At 46.4% G+C, this 21913-nt stretch overlaps 1 protein-coding gene across 1 annotated transcript in view; it reads right to left on the reverse strand.

Annotated features, from left to right (window-relative positions):
- PTPRA (protein tyrosine phosphatase receptor type A) overlaps positions 1-21913 on the reverse strand; it is a 115552-nt gene that overhangs the window by 78742 nt on the left and 14897 nt on the right. The window contains exon 2 of the mRNA XM_066185214.1: positions 10052-10186. The gene's annotated coding sequence lies outside the window, so the exon portion shown is untranslated. The remainder of the gene's footprint in view (positions 1-10051; positions 10187-21913) is intronic.

Below are 21913 nucleotides of genomic sequence, written 5' to 3' on the forward strand. Positions count from 1 at the left end.
ATTACACACACAGGACATTTCACCATGAACAATTTAAAGTTAAGTGACAAGGAGAAGGTTGCTGACTCAAGGCACGTGAATATGGTGACCATAGACATCAGACCATGAGGTGCCTCTCATGGGGACAATTTTTTGAAAGAGAAACTTAAGTTCAGCTCCTCTAGGTGTTTAAATTTCAGGTAGGAGGGTTTCTGCAGTAAAAAAAGAATATTCCCAATATTCCATGGACATAATTGACTTGGGTGAACGCCGCACTACTCAGGCCTCACGAAGGGATAAAAGTTTCATTTTTATGCTTAGAATCAGGGAACCATCAAGGCTGGAAAAGCCCTCTGAGGTCACTGAGTCCACTGTTCCCCCAGCAGTGCCACATCCATCGGGCTTTTAGATCCCCAGGGCTGGACCACCGCTTCCATAAAGGAATTTTCCTAGTATCCAATCTTATCCCTTCCTTGAGCTGCTGCCTGTCACGTGCCCCTTTGAGAAGCTATTCCAACCCAACTCTCCCCACAAGTCTCATAAAAGGATTTCACTGCAACAAATGCCACTGCAAAGAACAAGAATGACTTAAAAATCCAAATAAAGCTCTTTTTTTTTTTTTTTTTTTTTACCATGTAATTGCAAATAACAAACATATCTGTGGTTTACAGAGGACGCAATAAATTAAAGCTACAGTCACAAATCAGACCAGAAAAAGATACTTAAGTCATTCAATCCACCACCCCGGCATGGCTGTGGCCCCATGGGATTCTCCTCAGTTTTGTGAAAGACTTGGAGTCCTGAATAGAGGAAGTATGACATGATGAGCTCTCTCAGAAGTTTTTTTTTTATTATTCTTATAAAATGAAGCCATCCCTCTGTTGCTTCCTGAGCGCAGCCTTGTTGGTCTGGCTGGAGAAAAGCAAATGGTCTTTAGCAAATAAGCTTTTGATGTGTGAGAGGAGCACATAATAAATAAAAAGGAAGTTTGATCCCTGGCAGAATGGCTGTGTGTGTTTCTTCTGTAACCACCCCATGATGGCTGTGACATTTCAGCTGCTAGGAAAAGAGACAGGCATTTAATATCTTTTGTGAATCACAGAGTGGTTTGAGTTGGAAGAAATCTTAAAGATCCCCTGGTCCCAGCCCCTGCCATGGGCAGGGACACCTTCCACTATCCCAGGTTGCTCCACGCCCTCTCAAACCTGGCTTGGAACACTTTCTAACTTTAAATTCATGCAAAAAGATGCATTTCGAGCCATTAGGAAGCTGAAGACCCCAAAATTTTAACTTCCTCGCTGATTCTCCTTCTCTCACCAGACACTGAATAATAATAATAATAAAAAAAGCCAATCTTTTTTCATTTTTCATTGAGGTGTACCCCTCAACCAATATATTAGGTGCCTATTTCCATAGCTTTGGTGAGCAGAAGTATTTTAGGAATGGTCACTAAACAAAACAAGTGGAGGGTTTGGGTGTTGCAGTGGTTTGGGGTTTTAATTTTGGTTGCAGTGGTTTGGGCTTTTTTATATTTTGAGGACAAGAGGAAATGACCTCAAGTTGCACCAGGGGAAGTTTAAATTGGATATGAGGGAAAATTTCTCCATGTAGTGGTTGTCCAGCCCTGGTACAGCTGCCCAGGGCAGTGATGGATTCACCACTCTTGGAGGGGTTTAGAAGCCAAGTGGATGTGGCACTTGGGGACATGGGTTAGTGGTGGCCTTGGCAGTGCTGGGCTAAGGGTTGGATTCAATGATCTTAAAGGCATTTTCCAACTTAAACAATTATATAATTCTCTAATTCTATGAAGGAAAAAAACCCCTGTAACCACAAAGCCATGAACTCTGCACTAGTTTCGACATTTCCAGAACACATGTCCAAAGAGAAATGCTTTGGGTGAATTAAAGACAATTTGCCAGAGATGGGTTTGAGCAAATACACAGTGAATAGTTCCTGTCCCTCAGCTGAAGCCCAGCTGGGTACAGATCTGTACAGACAAGGCTGGTTTCAGAGCAAATCCATCCATTAGGATTCTCAGGACTTTCCAGCGTGGTATAAGCAGGAGAAAACCCCAAAACTTGACTGAATGAGCTTTTTCAGTGATTTGGGCTGTAGCTGGAGCCATCTCCCCACACCACAGATGTGACAGCGCCACAATGGAATGAATTATTCTCGTAACTCCCTCCGAACCCAAGGACAGCACTGAGAGCCTAAATCAGGAACATGAAAACCATTAACATGACCAATTAACCTCTGCCCCACCCTCCCTGTGCCACATAAAAGCCGACGTAACAATCCCCAAGATAACATTGTGTGTCAGAAATATCACACACAGGAATACAGCAGTGGCTGTGCTTGTTTCCTGACCCGGGAATGCTGCTATAATTGTAGTGCATTGTGCTCCTGGAGGATTTCGAGTTGGAAGTTGGTTGCCAACAGTTCTGGTTTGCTGGAATTTCCAATCAGGCTCCTAAAACCCTTTGGGTTCCCCAAGCAACACCGTGTCAAGGCGCTGCTCTGAGTTCTAGACTGTGTGGTTCGGAAGGAATTTGATTTTCTCGGTGGAAATAAATCAAGACCATCCCAGGGATATAAAGGCTGGATGTGGAGGAGACAAGAAAATCAAGCAGAATTTGTGTGTTTACGATTTTTGATGCACATTTCATTGCTAAGGGAACCTAAACCAAAATCATCTTGGCTTTTCGAGGCCCTCCAGCTGAGTCAAGAGGACAGATATTCAGGAGACCATCTTATTTTAAGGAATTTCTTCATGGAAATGGTTGTTAAGCACTGTAGGTGGCTGTCCAGCGAGGTGCTGGAGTCCCCATCCCTGGAGGTGTTCAAGGAATCACTGGACATGGCACTCAGTGCTCTGGTCTGGGTGACAAGGTGGGAATGGGTCACAGGTCGGAGTCAATGATCTTGGAGATCTTTTCCAACCCAAATGATTCTGTGATTTCCCCATTAACTCAGCTGTTACATTACACATAATTCAGAGGTTTGGGTCTCCAACCAGGCCAGCCTCCAGGGAAATCTCTCAAATTCCCAGAAACCACCACGCCCTCCTGCACAAACCCTGAGCCCATGGCATTCTCCCCTCCTGGTGGAAGCCACCCTTGCAAGCAAAATTTTCCCAAGTAATCCCCCACCCCTTTCTGGGGAATTTAAACTGCTCAGATGACAAATTTGAGGAGTGTAAAGGATTCCCCTCTCCCAGCAAACCCCAAAGGATGTGGCACCTGACAAACACACAGAATTTTCAAATCCTGTCTTATAAAGACATAAACCTCTTTGTAAAGAGGTTTTATCTCAATGAAGCTTTCCCCAGTCAGTATTTCCAGGTACCACCACCACCAGCTTTTAGTTCCAAGTGCTTTTCTACCACGCCCAGACAAGGTTAAAAGTGACACTTTCACTCATTTTGGTTCCTTTCCAATTAAAATGAACAGATGTCAGTGATCCAAATAGACAGTGCTTGAGAAGGGCTTCTCCAAAATGAAAACAACATTTTTGATGTCTCCAGAGACGTCAAAAGCTGTTGACACCTTAATTTTATCCCTGGGGTGACCTGTGGGCTTAGGCCTCTCCTTAGTTTCATCCTCACTTTCTCTCCGTGAAAAGCAACGATTTCCACTTCATTCCCTCCTCCTTCCTTCCTTCCTTCCTTTATAAACTACTTAGAGGATTTAATTTTGGGGCTATTTCCTTGAAAGTTGGGCTTTTTCCCCTGCCACACCAGTTGTTTGCCAGGACTCCACAAGGCCCATCCCGAGAGGAAGACCATCCTCCCAGGAATTTTTCTAGGGTGAAGCTCAACACCAGGCAGGCCCCGAACAATAAATACCTCCCTCATTAGTATGCTGAGCCACATTAGTTCTGCTGCTCACAGAGCCAGAGCATCAAAGTGGGGCTGAATCTTCGATTTCACAGTTTGCAACGTGATGCATCAGCTACTCCCAGGGCTCTGGGCGCCGATGGGATTCACAAAGAGTTTGAGATGTGTGAGGTGCTGCTGGTAAATCTGCTAATGTGAAAGAGGCAGCACGTGCCTCTGAGAGAAGGAGGATGAAGTCATCCTACATAAAATCGGGGTCAACGCAGCGGAAGGGCGAAGTGACTGCCCAGCATCACACTCGAGGCTTTGGTAATACCATGACCTCAGCTGAGGAGTTGGCAACATCCTAAAAAATCAGACACGGATTACCTAAGAAGTAAAATTACATTGCAGAATTTGCATCGAGTCTGGGAAGTCTCAAGGTCTCTCCACTCAACGCCCACCCCCCACAAGCACTGCTACTCAGTTTCCACAGAATTTGCAAGATTTGAAGACTTTGAAGTTTCTCAAAGGCGGCTGGAACTGCTTCAAGGTTCCGAAGGTTATTTGGGATATATTTGGAGGGGCCTATAAACACACACAGTGTCCCGTTACTGCTCTCCTGTCTTTAGGAAATGAGTTTTAAGAACACAACACGTTACTCATCATTGCAAGAAAACTATGACTGATGAGGTCATGGCTGCAGTTGTACCTGTACTTATCAAACGCATTTCAGCTGATTTTTGCACTGAGAACTCTTTGTCCCAACTGAAAACAGTATTCCTCAAAGAAGACTACATCAGCCCTGATGATCAGAACAGAGTAAGACCAACCAAGGCCAGGGAATGCTTCCCCGTATTCAAAGTTGAAGCAAAAAGGTGTCAGGGATGGCAAGAGACTCCCAAATACTCCAACTGGCAGCAACATTCCTCAATACTTGTGTAGCATTATGGTTTTAGAGGCTTTGGAGGCATTGCACAGATTAATCACACAAAGTAATGATCTCACAGTGAAGTGCTGAGCTGGAATTAAAGAGATTAATGCTCAGGTCCCAGCTCTCAAAGTTCTCACCCTTGGGGAAGTCATATCAACTCCTGCATCTCGCCTCCCCTTCCCACAAAACCTCCTTTGAATTACTGATTGCAGAACCTGAGTGAAGATGCCAGAGGGAAAGACCATTCCAGGGTTTTTTTTAATTATTATTTTTTTCCTTAATACCCGCTGTGAGGCACTGTCTTGTTTAATTCATGATTCTTTGAAGAAAGATTTGCCATCTTAAGGGAATAAAAACAAGTCTGTGCTATCTTTTTAAAAACATCACGTGTTTCTGCTACTGGTAAAGTCTAGGCCTGAACAAATACTCACATGGACCTCCCAAAACCTGCAATTTCAGGTAATAATGAGTTTGATGGGACATGGTTAGAATGTGTTTGGAGACCCAAAAGTTGGCTCAAGCAAAATTCTGAAGTGAGCAGAGCATTTTTTTAACGTAAATTTCCATAGGAACAGAAGGTCACAGCAAGAAATGCTGTCCCATACAGCTTTATGTATTTTGTGACTCCCACTGCTGAATCCCTAAAGACTTCGGTTCTTCTGGAGTTAAAAGTTAGGCTCCTCCTTTAATTTTCCAAGCTCACATCATAGAAAATAAGACATTTAACTGTCACAATGGACTTTACCTGTTACTCCACACCAGTTCACCTGCAACCCCCTGAGCATCTCACATCAGGCACTTCTTTGGTCAAATCCCAATTCCTCTACAAACCAAAGAGCTATCCAAGATTTCTTGGTATGTGGCTTTTTCCCATCACCCATAACACAAAATTCAGGCCAGGTTTTGCTGAGGATGGGGAAGAAAAGGGAAAGTATGCAGGTGGAAAAAGAACAACAGAGTTCAGTCATGCACAGAATGCTTTTTTAATTTTTTTTTTGATTGAAACAAAAAATTTCAGTGAAGAATTTTCCATGAGACAATACCTGTGTTTTGGTGGTGACATCTGTGCCATGCACAGCCCAACAGCCAGAGGTGACAGTCACAGCTGAGACATTTCCAACCACAGACACCAAACCTTCCTGCCCACACTGCAACTGAAATTGCTCTGGGAGGCCTCAGAAATCCCACAGGATCCCAACCAATCTCCAGTTGCCTTGAAAGCTTAATTAACTGCAATTGCCTTTTTGATTTTATCTCCATTTTCTCAGGTTCTGGGCAATTTGGGAAAGCTCTCTGTGTACCTACAGGTGAGAATGCACACCAGTGCATGCACCTACTTGTCTGGAGCTTCCAACTTCCCAGTGGATCTGCTTTTCTCAGGGCCTCCTTGGAGAATGAAACCTAGGGAAGAAGCCCATCCTTTGGGAAATTCTCCTTATGCTGTAAAGTCACTGATAAAAAGATTTCCTTCTGGTGATACGAGCTCAGATCAAGGGAGTGTTCAAGCTCAGCTTGGCTCCACTAGGCTCAAGCTCCATGCTTCCCACAAGGTTTTCTGACAAATTGCTCTCACAGGGATTTTAAAAAAAGATGCTGACCTGGCCCTTGCAGTAAGAAAGAGATTTTCCTTCCTTCTCCACATAAAATTTATAGTTTCCCCCCCCCCAAAAAAATAGAAGGGATTCAGAGAGAGCAATAAGGAACCAGTACAGAAAAAAAAAGGGGGAAAGTTTGACCTGGGTTAAGGAGTAATTGACACTCCAGGCTACAGCTTCATCCATTTTCAAAGCATTATAAAATCAGGAGATGGTTTCAGAGAATCCCCAGGCTGGATGGAGCAACCTGGTCTAGCGGAGGATGTCCCTGTGTTGGAAGCAGATGGTCTCTAAGGCCCCTTACAATCCAAGCCATTCCATGATTTTATGGAAATTCTTGCCCCTGCAGGGAAGAGTCACCACTAGTTTCATTCAAAAATACAGATTGGGTGTAGTCAATGGGCTGGAGAAATCCAGCCAAAAAATTAGAGAGCTGTTTCAATCCGAAAAACTTTCCTAGTCAGTGGAAAATTCAGCTTTGCTACAAAGTCAAATGGAGTGAGGCATCTGAGCACAGCCCTGCCAAAACCTCCCTGGTTTTATCATCCAGAGTTCAAACCCAGACCTCCTGTCCTGCTGTTCGCACTGCACATGGAAGGGTTTCCAAGAAATGTTTCTTGGCAGCAATCCCAAAAAACCCAGCTTCCGACCTGCTGCTGGGAGCAGAGGTGGCTTCTCTGCAGATTTTGAAAGCCGAATTTCCAAAGAAATCCCAGCATTTCCGAACAAGGCCCTTGATTTTCCCAAACAAAACTATTTCTGTCAGCCTCTGGAAAGGCTGGTGGTCTAAGGACCTGGAGATGATCCTGCAGACGTTGCCATTCCAGGTTTTGCATGGCATCAGGAAGGCTTCCCCCCTACCCTTCCTGTAAACCTGCTGGAATCATGCAAGTAATTATGATGGAAAAAACTGGGTGAACCCAGATTTTAGAAAGAATTTCTTGACTATGAGAGTGGCGAGGCCCTGGCACAGGTTGCCCAGAGAAGCTGTGGCTGCCCCTGAATCTCTGAAAGTGTCCAAGGCCAGGTTGGAGGGGGCTTGGAGAAATCTGGGATGGTAGCAGGTGTCCCTGCCCATGGCAAGGCGTGGAATGAGATACCTTTAAAGAACCTTTCCAACCAAATATTTTAAAATTCCCACTCATACTCTCTGTGACAGGTAGCACCTGTTTGGTAGTGGTCTGTTCCTACCTCCCACCCTCCTTTCCCTCCTCCAGTAATGCATTTTAAGCCAATTTTGATTTGAAAACACCATGATCTCTACTCAGAGGTGCCATCAGAGCACTACGATGTCCACGACCCCAAGGTTTCCAATTGCACAAGAAGAACCTTTTAGGATATAATCAACATTTCAGATCTAAATTCAAAAGTCTTCTCACCTGTGCTCTGCAAACACAGGCTGCCTGCTCTGCCAGCACTACTACTGCTATGCCTGAGCTGGGATAAACGTGTGACATTGCTGAAATAGATGACAAAAGAAGACAGTAACTTGTGACAAGTGAATGTGACCCGTGCAAACAAAGCCCAGAAATCTGAGTGGGCAGCTTTGTATAAGCTTCATGCATCACTTTTCCCCCACATAATCCAAATCTGAATGCTCTGGCCCTGTGACACCAATCAGGAAGTGATGGATAATGAAACACAAGCAGAAATGGGTGCACAAGCCTTTCCAGCTCCCATCAGCCGTTTCATAACCCCCACTTCAGAGAGAGAAAAAACACTCTGCCCAAAATGTCTCTCCAGTAGCTCACAGGAGTCAAGAGGTTTTGGGTATGATGGACACCTCTGACATTCCATCTCTGAATCCCACCTAGAATCCCACACTACCTGAGGCAGCTGAACAAGTCCCATGACCTCAGTGTGGACTTTGCTGTCTTATTTCAAAAGGACTCTGTTGAAGAAGCTGCTGTTTTAATCCAAGTTTTAAAAGGAACGTGCTGTGGGACTATTTCACTTCAGCCAACAGTGTCACATCCACATGGGGCTTCATCATGCAAGACAAACCACTCACACACAAGTAATTTTGTTGGGGCCATTTCACCTGGCCAGTCACAGCAGCGGCCACAGTGATCAGCCCACTCCTCTTCATGTGGCTCCAGGCACATCCTGCCAATCCCAGCAGCTTCAGGATTCCAGCTGGCCACTGAATTCCGACCCCAAACAGCTCAGAAGCCCTGACAGGCACATCCAAGCTCTTGCTTATCTGAAAAAATCCTTTTCTTATACTAGCAAAAACTTAAAAATAAGTGGAGTTTAGTTTATTAATGTTTATGCTGAGCATCATACATTAATTACTTCTGAGACTTCAGTCTCATTGAATTTAATTCTTTTCTGGGATCGGCTATGGAGAAAGCAGGCACCAAAGACAAAGTCTTTTTCCTAGGACAGTTGGCCACGTCTCAGTAAATTATAATCATAGAATACCCTGAGTTGGAAGGGACCCACAAGGATCATCCAAGTCCAACTCCTGGCCCTGCACAGGCCAACCCTAATTACTGGGATTCATTCAGCTGTTGACCTCAACAGGAGTTTTCCCCAATCAAAAAGTGAGAAAAGAACCCCACCACCAACTTAAAAATACAAGTAGCAAAACACAACATGAAATTCAGTGAAGGACAGAGAGGAACACACACAAACAGATCTGAAACTCACTGCTAAATATCACACAGATTCCAAGGGAAGTATTTAGTCAACCCTAAAAGTTAGGATTGGCTTCAGTTAGGCACTGAGGTATCAAATCAGATTTGCAATGAGTTCAAAGAATTTTTATATGAAACCATAAATTGGTTATGTTTGTGAGGCAGGCAGTGTAGGCAGGACCTTGTGTGGAAGCTTTAAGGAAATATCAAACCACAAATACAAACTATTTCTCCAGACGGGGTGAACCTGTGGAAGCCACAGCAACAAGAAATGCTTTAGGAAAAGACCTTGTTTAAACAAATCCCCAGGTTTCACACGCACATCTCCCTTTGCTACTCCAGCAGCACCATCCCAGCACGGAATCCACTCGGGTTGGAACGAGTCCTTCGAAACACCCAACAAGAAATCTTACAGTAGGGTTTTTATTTTTAATTTTTAAAAGCATTCCTCAATCTTTTCCACAGGTCAGACCACGGGAAGAACTTCGACCAGAAAAACTTCCCACAAACTCCCTGACGGATGTTGGGTTTTAATTCTCCAATGTCCTGAGTAACGCTTCTTACTCTGGAACCTTTCTTCTTACTCCACGGCCTTCCTTTCCTCCAAGAGACTCTGGGCTTTTTGTTTCCCCCTCCTTTATAAATCACTCATGTGAGAACTCCGTGTCCATCTGCACCAAAGTAAGATTATATTTCAGTCTAATACTAATTCAGTATACTTTAGTCTAATACTGCGTTGCCTAGACAAAAAAAAAGAAACTTAAGAAAAATTCTTTTCAAAATAGTGCAAATATTGTTGCCCAAGCTCTACTCATGACACAACCCAGAATTTTCAAAAATGAAAGATTCTTTGAAGTAAATGAAGAGAAAACACTGGATTTATCCAAGTTTGCACCAAAACAAAGCAAGCACCCCCGGCCTAAGAAGACTGCGCTCATAAGGATGGAACAAGGGAACGATGGAATGCAGATTTCTCCATGCAGGACTATGGGATGTGAATCCATGAGGAAGCTGTACACCCTGGAACTTCCAAAAGCTACACCAGCACCATCTCCATGCCCCAAACACCTCATCCATGCCTCTACTGTACCTTGAAAGGGACGTTCATCCACCTCTTCGCCTCCCCAACGCGACGGCCAAAGCTTTTTCCGATTAATACCAAACCAGGAGGATGAGGAGCACACAATCAATCCTTGTTAAGGCTGATGATTATTCTCGATGCACCCTGGAAGAGAGGAACACCCAGTGAGTGGCTTGTGCCAAGCTGAGTGAGTCCTTTCACATGGATCAGCCTTTTTCTGCCCCGAATGTTTGGGTTCTGTAGTGGAAGACTGGGATTGTCCCACTAAACTGAGATTGTCCCAGCCACTAATAGAGTCTCCCTATAAAATAAGTTTATCCAAGAATTCCAAGCTCAGATGGAGGGAAACCAGCTTGCAGAAGATACAGAGATGGTCACATGAAGAGCACAGCTCATACTTCAGGGAAAAACCCAAGTTTACACGGCCTGTTAATACATCAGCAGCTAATGAACAACAACAAAAAATTAGTCTTAAATTGTTCTGTTCTGCAGAGAGGACAACAAAGATCAAACATCACTTGACCTGAAACTGGAAAGATCTTTTGTGCTGGATTTTATATCCAAATATAGACTTCTGCCCTAAAAACACCCTTATTTTTGGGGAGGAAAGTGAAAATTCATGGGCAGGAGCCAGGTCCTCATCAGGCCAGCCAGCACCAGTGGGAAGAGAGGACAAACCTCTGGACAGCACAGACCCTTCTGGAGGCGTGGAACAGGGGAAGGTGCATTCAAAGGCTCCTCTGCTCATGAAAACAGCCTCAAGGTGGAATTAGGAATGTATCAGTTAGAGCATCTACAGGAGTGAGAGTGGCTCCTGTGGAGCTGTGGGTATGCTGGCAAGGAGGAGAGGAAAACAATATTCCAGCAGGCTGGGGGAGAGACAAGTGAATTACTCCCTTGGCAACAAGCTTCACGGGACCTGGTTCTCTCCTCAGTTATTCAGTTGTATATATTTGGCTCCTCGGTTACTTTCTGTAGGACTCCTCCAGTTTTAGATCTCATTTTCAACTCAGGCTGGCTGCATCTTCCACGTGCCGTGCAAAGCACAAACAGAAAAGGTGCATTTTTTAAGGTAAGGTGAGTCTAAAACAGCTGAAACCATCTGTGCAGTGGGAACATCTGGCAAAATTCAATGCCTTCCTCAATGGAGCAAGAGAAAAGCTGATGCTTTTTGTTCCAGGGCTTTATCAGGGCATTTAAGCCCCACAAAGAATGAGCACCCAAACCACCCACCCACAGCAAAGGCGGCAGCAGAACTGATGCCCGAGAGTTCCAACAGCAGCTTCCAGGAATTCCTTAAGCATTTTGGTGAAGGTGATGGAGACTGCCAGGCTAGAGAGCATCACTGCAAGAACCAACATTCTCACACTGAAAATCCCTGGAAGTGTCCAAGGCCAGGCTGGATGGGGATTGCAGCAACCTGTGGAAGATGCCCTTACCACCTGTCTTGGAAGTAAACCATCTTGAAGGTCCCTTCCCACCCAAACCATTCTGTGTTTCTATGGATTTATTTTAAGTTGTAGAAAGGAGACACTTTCTGCAGGCACAGGGAAGGAGCAGCTGAGCATCTTCTCCCTGGTGGTGCAGCAGTGCTCCCTGGACACCCACTCCACCGCTTTGCATTCCCCAACAAATAACCCAGCCTGCTCACGGCAACGTGGATTCCCGATCCGGCTCTGCAGCAAAACAGGCTCCCTCTAATTATCCCTCAGCCCAATGACATCTGAATGGTGGAACAGAAACATGTCGGAGACACAAAATGAGAGAGTGTGAAAACAAGCCTGTCTCCTTTCTCCGTTCACACCGCAGGTCCCAAGCGCACGAGGACTCGCTCCTGCCTGAGTCATTCCCAGCAACGCTTCACAGCCACAGAGAATTCCCACGCAGGAGGCATTTTTTTTGCAAAATTATTTAAAAATGAGAGGGCAGCAAGGGCGACTCTGGGACTGGAAGGAGCAACAGTGTGATGAGAAGGATCGGTCGTGCCTATGGAGCCTTATTAGAAGTAATTTATATGCAAGTAAAACAAATATCCCCCCCCCACACACACACACTTTTCCAGGAAAATGCCAAATTCCATACTCATTTACATGCTTTCCAATCTCATTGACTTCAGAGGGATTGCCTGCGGTAGGAATCACCAGGCTGTGGCCTCCCAGCAACAGAGTAATCCCTTCATATTCCCCCTTTCAAAAGCCCCATCATCCGACCAGGTGCTGCAGCTCAGGCCCCATGAGCCGAGTTCCAGCCCTGTGGCCACGCTTCTCCTCTCCCTGCAAAAAGCTGGGAACGGGGGGGAAAAGGGAAGTAAAAATCTGATGATGGAAATGCCTTGTGGAGCGTGGCTGAGCTGGGGGAGAGAGGCCCGAACCCTCCTTCCACCTAATTAAATCCAGATCCAAAAGCTGTTCTGATCCGAGTGCATTAAGTATTTTTGTTAGGAAGGGCAGGGATAAATCGGCTCCTAACTCTGGCCCTAATCTTTTTTTCATTGTTGTTTAAATTCTCCCACTTCCTAAGATTTCAGCGTTTCCTTGTGATAAAGAGGAGCTCTGGCTTGCTGGCTCATGTGCCCCTTTTCTCCACGGCATCTGGGCAGATGCTCCCCCCAACCAAGCTCTTCAAAATCACAGGACCTGCTTCTGCATTTACAAACATCGGTGCAAAAGGCAACTGCTGACCCCAGTCTTTTGTCACAGCTGTTATTTACAGCACCACCAGCACGCTGGAGAGATGATAATAAATGTTTAATGGTCCAGTAAACACCAAGGGCTTTATCTCCGGCCCATTTCCAAGCCTGATCAAATATAATAATCCTTTGTATGTCTGTCTGCCACTTCCCTGGCTTCCTGTGGGATGGGAAAAGATGGACAGGGCTGCTCTATATTCAGACATGATAAAGGTAGAGAAAAGGGGGTTAGTTACAGGGACATAAATGTTTGCCCTGCTTCCATATCAATTCTTTGCTCCCAGAAGGTCAAGGCTATCCAACAACGTGGTGGACCTCAACTTCTATATAATAAAGAAATGCAGGCAGCATCTTGCCTCCAGGATTCAATGCAGCAGTTATAAATAACAGGAATATTACACAGAGGAAGTGGGGAATATGTGGAGGAAGTTGAGAGAAGAATCATTCATTTACAGACTGGGCAGATAAACCACTTCCTCAGATCTGAAATGGAAGATCTATTCCTCCTCCAATTATAGCTGTGGGTCCATTACTCAGTATTCCCTCCCCATGCAAGTCTTACTTATCTCATAGAGCTTCATCTCTCCCAGATGACACTGTAAATGAGTCATTTGACACATTAAAGTGAAGCAGTTAGGGTTTTATTATGCTATTACACATCGCTGTGACAAGCTTCTCTAAAAACCTGATCCTAAATCACAGTTCAACTCTGGTTTGGGAAACTGATCGAAAATCACGGTCCAACTTTAGTTTGGAAAACTGATCTTAAATCGTAGTCCAGTTCTGGTTTGGGAAACTGATCCTAAATCATAGTCCAGTTCTGGTTTGGGAAACTCACACAACTCAAGAGATAAATACATGAGAAAAAGCGACCTGGACCCTGCAGATGAGACCTCCCCGATGTAGGGTTGCACCTATTCAATACACAGGCTCCAGGAGCCAGACCTGTTCCATAGTTCTCCAGACATGTTCAAGGTTTGATTTCTTTTTTTCAGCCTCCAAAGGAGACCAAACTCAAGTCCTGGCACTGGTGAGGTCTTCTGATACAGCCAAAGCCACCTGATTTCACCAACACCAGCACTTCTTGGCTCAGATGACGGCAGAGACCTGCTTCCCAGTTCGATCTGGTCAGACTGGAGGGTCTTCTAAGCCTCATCCATGCAGAAGAGGAGGGATCAGGGCAGGATTATGTAAACTAAGGCTCGAGGCCAAAATAAAGGAGCCTGGAGGCAGGGCTGTCGTCAGGGCATAGCTCGGCTGTGCCTCCACACACAGGCCCCTTCCCTCCCTCCCTCCCTCCTTCCCTCCCTGGGACATTTTCACTCAGCGTGGCCAGGAGACTCTTGCAGAGGGTATCTGAAACTCCCAGAGCTGCCAAAAACGTCCAGTTAAAGCCCACTGAGAGCTCATCATAAATCCACCCCAGGGAACCGCAGCCCTGCTCGGCTGCCTTTCTGGGTGAACCCAAAAATCACGAAAGCAAAGACCTCCCAGCAATTACACCCAAAAGGTTTCCTGTCTCTGCAGGAATCTTTGTTTGCTTTGGGTTTTAGTGGTAGATGGGAGCACAGACTACAACTTGTGGGAGATAGGTTATTGCTGCTGAAGCAAAGAGCCTTTTTCCTTCCCCCCCCCCGAACAGATAAAGCACTAAAAGCACTGCTCTGAAACAGCTTGGTCCTGCATTCACAGATGGCAGCAAAAATTAGCATTATTTATCAGTGGCTTTAGTCACTTTTTAAAAGAAAAGCAGATACAGGAAGACATGCACCTGAATTAAGGCTCCTTGCCCGTCTTTTTGCAACTAATACTTTAAAATGAAGCAGGGAAAGAGCATTTTGCAGAGTTTTAGGAAACCACACTTAAAAAACAAAAAAAACCAAACCACCAAACAGCCAAAAAAACATTTATCCAACAAGGAGAATGAAAACAAGCAGAACAATAAGAGTCACGGAAGCTTGCTCTGAGGAGACAGCTGGGAAGGTGAAAGGAGGAAGCAAGCAAAGAAAACACAGAGCATAAAGATAGAAATTAATCCAAAACAGCAGGAGAAGAATTATTAAGCCATTTTAGATTCTTACAGCAAAGGAGATGTGATCACACAGTGCTGTTCGATGCCAAATGTAGCTGTGTTTGTGCACAAGTCACACCCCTGCAGAGGGCTCAGCCCAGCCCTGCACCTCCTGAGGACCCCGATCTCCATGTCTCAGAATCACGGAGTGGTGGAGGTCAGAAGAAACTTCTGGAGATTGTCTGGTCCAACTCCCTGCTCAGCAGGGTCACACAGAGCCAGCTGCCCATGGCTGTAGACTGCTGAATAAATGCTGAATATCCCTAAGGAAGGAGACTCCACAACTTCCCTGGACAACCTGTGCCTGTGCTCAGTCACTCCCACAGTGAAAACGTGTTCCCTGGTGTTCAGAGGGACCCTCCTGTGGTCAGTGTGTGCCCGTGGCCCCTTGTCCTGTCCCTGGCCATCACTGGCAAGAGCCTGGCTCCATCCTCTCTGCACCCTCCCTGCAGGCATTGATGCACAGGGATGAGACCCCCGGAGCCTTCTCCTCTCCAGGCTGAGCAGTCCCAGCTGTCCCAGCCTGTCCTCAGAGCAGAGATGCTCCAGTCCCCTCACTGGGCTCTCCCCAGTCTGGCCATGTCCCTCTTGTCCTGGGGAGGCAGGACTGGACCCAGCGCTCCAGGTGTGTCCTCCCCAGTGCTGAGCAGAGGGGCAGGATCCCCTCCCTGGACCTGCTGGAAGTGTTTTGTCCCACACAGCCCAGGCCACCACTGTCCTTTTTGGGCACATTGCTGCCTCAGGGTGAATTTGATGTCCAACAGGATCCCCAGGTCCTTTCTTGTCCAGCTCCTTCCCAGCTGGGTGAGCCCAGCACAAACTGGGTGCCTGGGGCTGTGTGAGGAATTGCAGGGAAACAGCAAATGCAGGAAAGAAAAACACTTGTAGGCCTCTACGAAATCTGCTGTCAGACAGGGAAGCTCATCACCAAAGAGCGTAGTTCAGATGAAGGACAAATAAAAAAAGGCACAGAGAGCATCATGTGATAAATAGGCATCATTTTCTCCAGCAGTGAAGCCTGTCCTCGCTGCAAGAACTTGCCATTTCCTCCCAGCACAAATGGATTACTCATGGACAGAGAAGTCGGGAACAAAATTAACTCTTGGAGCTCAGCGTGTCCCAGGAGATGAGCTCAAGCCCAGTCTGCTCCTTTCTCCACAGCATACAGACCAGGAGCCTGGTGGCCTCTTTGATTGCTTCCATCACCACAATAATTACTTCAATTTTTAGCTTCTTGATTTTGGCAGAGATCCTCTTAAAAGCCGAAGGAAGAACAATTAAACGTGAGAATTAAGTGAAATAAGGTGCCAACAGGGTTTGGTGTCTGCCCCTCTTCCCTTAAGTGGGGTGGAAGATTAAGTGCTCAGCACATGGGCTCCTGAGAAAGCCTCTAAAGGGAGGCACCCTCAGAAGAGATCCAAAAAGCCTTTTTCTTAATAGAAACCATCTAGAACTTGCCAAAAAACCCCTAAATCCTGGCAGGATTGGCGGGATGGAGCCTTGGCTTCAGCTCCCATGTGGGCTTAGCAGTACAAATCCACTTCCCACACCCCAGGGAGAGCAACCCAAAGTCTGTTCTGTCCTTCCTGCAGTGCTGAGCAGCCAAAATGAGAGTCACTCCTCCAGAAAGTACAGAGTGAGCTGATGTACGGACTTACCAAGGAGGGAAGTTCTGATCAGGGTCCTCTTTCTCAGGGTTTTCATGTGTTTTACCTCAGTTATTCCTTGGACCTGAGGAATCCACAAGCACTCCTGCTGCACACAATGCTGAGAAGAGGGACCAGGACACAATTCCTTCCCTTTTATGTTATCACCTGCTCAGGTTTGAGTGGCAAGGAGGGATTCAGCACCTCTGTTCCACACCGCCAGACAGTGCTGCAGGTTTCTCACCAGGGATCAAAGCGGTGGGAACCTAACACCTCCAACCAGGAGCAGCTCAAGAAGCTCCCAGTGTTGGCTGCCCAACAAGCCCAGAATCCTGGGATCATACTCCTCATCCTAATTTTTTTTTTTTTAAGAATATAGTCATCAAAAATTGTCTCTTGCTTGAAGGCTAACAGCTTCATGACAGCCACATTCCAAGTTTTCTACTCATTCATGAATTCAAGTCAGGCTGAGAAGATGCACCATTAAGTCCAGTTTCCTTATTTTTGAGAACACATGTAATTATCCCCAACTTCAGAGACACAAACTACTCCTGGAGAAGTGACTTGTCAAACAACGACATGACAGAGGCAGCAACAAGAGCCCACTCACCCTGCCACTGGTCTCATGTCTCACAAAATAATTGCCTTCCCACCCAGAGCTAAAGGTTACAACTACAGAGAGAATGAGTCAAGCCGGAAAGACATATTTAAAAAATGGGAAAAAATGAAACAAAAAAGGTTTTATGAAAACACACCGGCGTGTGTAAGACAGGAGAGAGCCCATTTCTGCATGGCACCTTGTTTGCTCATGCTTTGTCTCAGCTGCCAACCACAAATTAAATACTTCAGTTAAAACTTTGCTCATCTGGTACCTTTAATACTTACTTAGTCACTAGAAACTGAACATCTGTTTTGCTTTGAGGCTTTCAGCAGTGACTCAATGTTATCTGCAGTGTTGGACCGACGAAGATGAGTATTCCTGAGGTTTTTTTTTTCGCCCCCCCCCCCTCCTCACCCCACTCCTAGCAACAGGGCTTCTTGCTTTGGGGAGGAATCAGCTGACGAAGTTGGGTTATAAAATTGTTACAGCTTGACACGAGTTGAGGAAGAGGGGCAGGACACAGAGAAATTTCATCCTCGGCTGGAAACAACCCGGCTGAGATCTCCACCAGCGTGTACCTGTGTCCCACAGCTCCCTAGGATCGATACACCTTTGGCTCCCAGGCTCTGGAGGAGCAGCAACCTCCTGCTGTGTTTACAGCCAGCTCGATAAACACAACACAATTAAAATCCCTCCAGCAACCTCTCAGTGTGTGCACTCACCCCCCCACTCCAGGCTGTGAGCAATCCCAAAGCTTTATCTGGGATTTAACCTCCGCTGGCTCCAGGCACGGCAGAGAGCTCAGCATCCCATCTTCAGCAGCAGGGAAGTTCCCGAGGTGGAGGCGTAGCTCCGGGAAGAGGATGCAGCAGCAGGAAATATCCCAGCACCCAGGGACCCAATTAACTGGCTGATAGAAGACACCAGCATCCCATTAGCAGGGTAGATGCTGTGCCTGCACAAAGGCATGCCACGCTTGGGAAAAGGACTTCAAGGATAACATATTCTGAGTCTGTGTGCCAGGGAAGAGCCTGGACACGGTCATCATCTTGTCCTGCTGTAAGAGAAGGGATCTGGGCAGTATCCAAGCCAGCCCATCACTAAAAGTCATTTCCCCGCTGTGTGCACAGGGATGATCCTGCTGCTCCTTCAGCGAGTGGGAATTTTTCCTGGAAGGGCATCAGACAAAGCAAATCCAAAGAAGTTCCCTTCACCTCGCCAAATGGTGGCTATAAAACAGACCCAGGCGTCAGAAAGGATGCTCAGGTTGGCTTTATGGGGTTTCAGAGAATCACAGAATACCCTGAGCTCAAAGGGAGCCATCCAGGGATCATTGAGCCCAGCTCCTGTTTCACCATCTCCCACCTCAGAGATGGGCACACACAGAAATCACCCAGGTTCTAAAAGACCCCCAAGATAACTGAGTCCAATCCGTGACCCATCACCGCCCTGTCACCCAGACCAGAGCACTGAGTGCCACATCCAGTCTTTCCTTAAGCACCTCCAGGGACAGGGACTCCACCACCGCCCTAGGTAGCCCAGCCCAGTGTATTATCATCTTTTCTAGGAAGAATTTCCTCCTAATGACCAAGCTGAACCTCCACTGGAGCAGCTTGAGACCATAAGGGGTTCACTCAAAGGGTTTTATGACCCACTCCACCCTTACATACAGATAAAGGGCACTGACATTGAGGATTCAGATGTTAACCTGCTGGGAGATAAAGGTTCAAAGGGAAATCTGAAAAAATCCCTACTCCTGGCTGCTATCCCAGCACTTGAAAAGGCTTTTCTCTCTTCCAGTAAAACCTTAAAACTGAGTGTGCGCAGGGGCAGCCTGACACTGTCCCAATGGGCACGACAGACGCCATCTGAGATCTGCTTAATTCAATACCTCCAACAGCAATCAGCAGCAGGTTGAGGAAGCAAGGTCAGACCCTCTCCAGTCTGTACCATTTTCTTCCCAGAACACTTCCCAGTCTTCAGCATGGACTGTTTCTGTCCCTGGGTAGATACTTATATACTTTCCTTCCATCAGTTTATCCAGTCACTTTCCTGATCCATGTCAGTTTTTAAGTATCCTACTGAAAGTTGCAGCACAGTTTGCCCAGAGAAGCTGTGGCTGCCCCTGGATCCCTGGAAGTGTCCAAGGCCAGGCTGGATGGGGCTTGGAGCAACCAGGGATGCTGAAAGGTGTCCCTGCCCATGGCAGAACAAGTTGATCTTTAAGGTCCCTTCCAACTCAAACCATTCTTAACACATGTGGTGGAAATTCTTACAAACGCTGACTGTACATAGGGCGAGGATGTGCTACCAGGACAGAACCATCACCTCCTAAAATTCTGATCCGCAGAGCTCACAAAACTCCTGTGAGTCCTCTCCCCAAAGTTTTTACCATGCTCACACAGACCACAATGAACAAGTGCTGCCATGCAATTCTCAGGGATTTAAACTGAGCTCCTCATCAGAGCCTCTGCGGGCAGCGAAGCAGCAGAACTGGTTTGGAAAGGAGAAAAGGAAAGAAAACACAGATGACTCTGATAACATGTCTAATTAATAAAGCATAAACGAGACAGGCTGGTTCAGGCTGCGCGTCCCATCTGCTCCGGCTTCACTCAGGATGGTTCCCATCCCCAAAAACGCTGGTTTCCATGTAGATATTCCCACATGCTGACAAGACAAAGATGTGCCTTCAGCACCCCAGCACACATGCTCTGCTCTGGCATTCCTGCACATCCCTGCGTTCCTCGCTTTAGGAAAAAGGGATGGACAATAAAAAAGATGAGCGCCCAGCACGCAAAGCATGTTCTGGGACACCAAGGCCATATCCCAGAGACCAAATACGAGAGTTGGGTATGTTTGCCATAACTTCATAGTCACCAGTCCTCTGTGACCTAACCCAAACCAGGACACCTACCATTAAAGCTTTACCCCAAAACAGTTAATATGTTTTATTCTGTTCTGCTTTAAGCAACTCTGGAATCAAATAGTGTGAATTTCTACAGTGTAAATGCTGATTTATAAAGATTTATTTGAGGACCTGACAGCTCCCTAAGGCCAGCAGCTAGACTTATGGTTCTAGAAGTTAAGGTTTGGACAAGGTCTTGATCTCTGCATCTTACTGGTCCTCCTTTTGAAAAAAATAAGCAGAGAAGACACACACAGTAGAGACCCAGTAGTGGGAAACATCCAGACACTCTCCCAAATGTGCACCCAGGCCCTAAAAGCTCCAACAAAAGGAAAAAGAGAGAAACAAAAGGGAGCAACAGGAAACTGGTGGTCAAGGGGCGCTGATAGTCCTGGTGCTTTCTGAGGACAGGCTGACTCATTCTCCCCAGTTAAAAAACCAAACAACACCAACACCAGCCAGTCTGCTGGAGGTGGGAGTTCACGGTTTTTTCAGGTTTCATTGCTGCAGGTGGATTTAATCAAAATGCAAACCTTTCAGGGAGGGTAAATCCTTCAGAGGCAGAGAGGAAGTTTCAGTCAGCTCTGGACAAGCCTCTCCTGTATCACTTCATTCATGGTCACACCAGCTGCTGGGACCTGCTCCCGAAAAACCAGCAAGAGTCGGGCTTTGAAAAGATAATATGTTCTCTTCTTTTTCAAAAAATGGGATTGAATGAACAATGTTCTGTTGGGAGAGTCCACCCCACACCTCTGATGGCATAGAAGAATGAAACCAGCCTGGCGCTCCAGCCAGCAAACAGGGAACGTCAAGGCTTTATTAGAGGAAAACCTTGAGGAACTTGGATGCAAACAAGCTCATCTCCACCTGGGATGCCAAGATCCTTCCACTGCCTTTGTACTCAAGAGCTGTGAACATCATAAAGGTCTGATCTGCACTTGAGGAAGGACCAGGGAGGATGTGCTATGGCAGAAGCATCCCTCACCCAAGTCACCAGGCTCCAAACGTGACTTCCTTCAACACTGCTACCTCCAACCCCTGTAGCTTGTTCCAGCCCAGACTCCTGCCTCCACACCCCTCAAAATCCAACAGCAATAAACAACGGGGAGCTACTGCTTGTAGATCAGTTGCCACATCGAGGACGGTCACATATCGCAATGTCAGAGGAACAACAACACGGCGATGGCGAAACCCTACGGCAGAGATTTGTTCTCCAGACTCAGAACTAAACGCAGACAGTGCGTGTGGGTGGCTGGAACTTCATCCCAAGAAAGCCAACCAACACAGGAAGCCTTAGCTGCACTGGAATAGTCAAGATTTCAGGCAAACTACTTAAAAGCAAGCAGTTCTCCTCAGGAAATGGACAATGCGCTGCTGGCAGCATCCTGGAAGCCTTTCCTCTGACAAAGAGCTGGTTACTGAGGAATGGAGCTAACTCAGGTACAGGCACAAAATAAAAGGCAGAAGTTGAACTCGAACTTGCTGACTAAGCTGAGCTGGGCCAGGGGGGGCAGGGGAGATCCGGGCAGCAGCCAGTGCTCTGGAATAGGCACGGAAACAAGTTTCCACGGGAGCATGTTGCCTTAAAGTCAGCTGTATGAGATCATCTTGTCCCCTTGAGTATGTTGTTTCCTAATGTTTTGCCCAGACCAATCACAAATGTCAGAAGCAATGGCTGGGTCTGTTGGTTTGGGGTTTTTTTTTCTGGACTACCTTGAGTCCCCGCAGAGCCTTGAGTCGAGGATGAGAATTGTGGACCCTGTTCTGTCTTTCACATTACAAATGCAATTACCTCTGCAGCCTGATTGCAGTGTCTCCTGTCAGAGTGATTCTGCTAGAGGCTGAAAGAACAGCTTGCCTTTGAAAGGGAGTTAGGAACAGTCCCACGAGTCCTTCCGTGCCCTGTGGTCACGTGCTGGTGAAATTTAAGGAAAGCATGTGCAGTCCCAAGGGAAGAGC

The sequence above is a fragment of the Chamaea fasciata genome, unplaced genomic scaffold (assembly GCF_029207755.1).
Source record: "Chamaea fasciata isolate MVZ Bird 193981 ecotype frontalis unplaced genomic scaffold, bChaFas1.0.hap1 SCAF_6, whole genome shotgun sequence".
Lineage (NCBI taxonomy): Eukaryota > Metazoa > Chordata > Aves > Passeriformes > Sylviidae > Chamaea > Chamaea fasciata.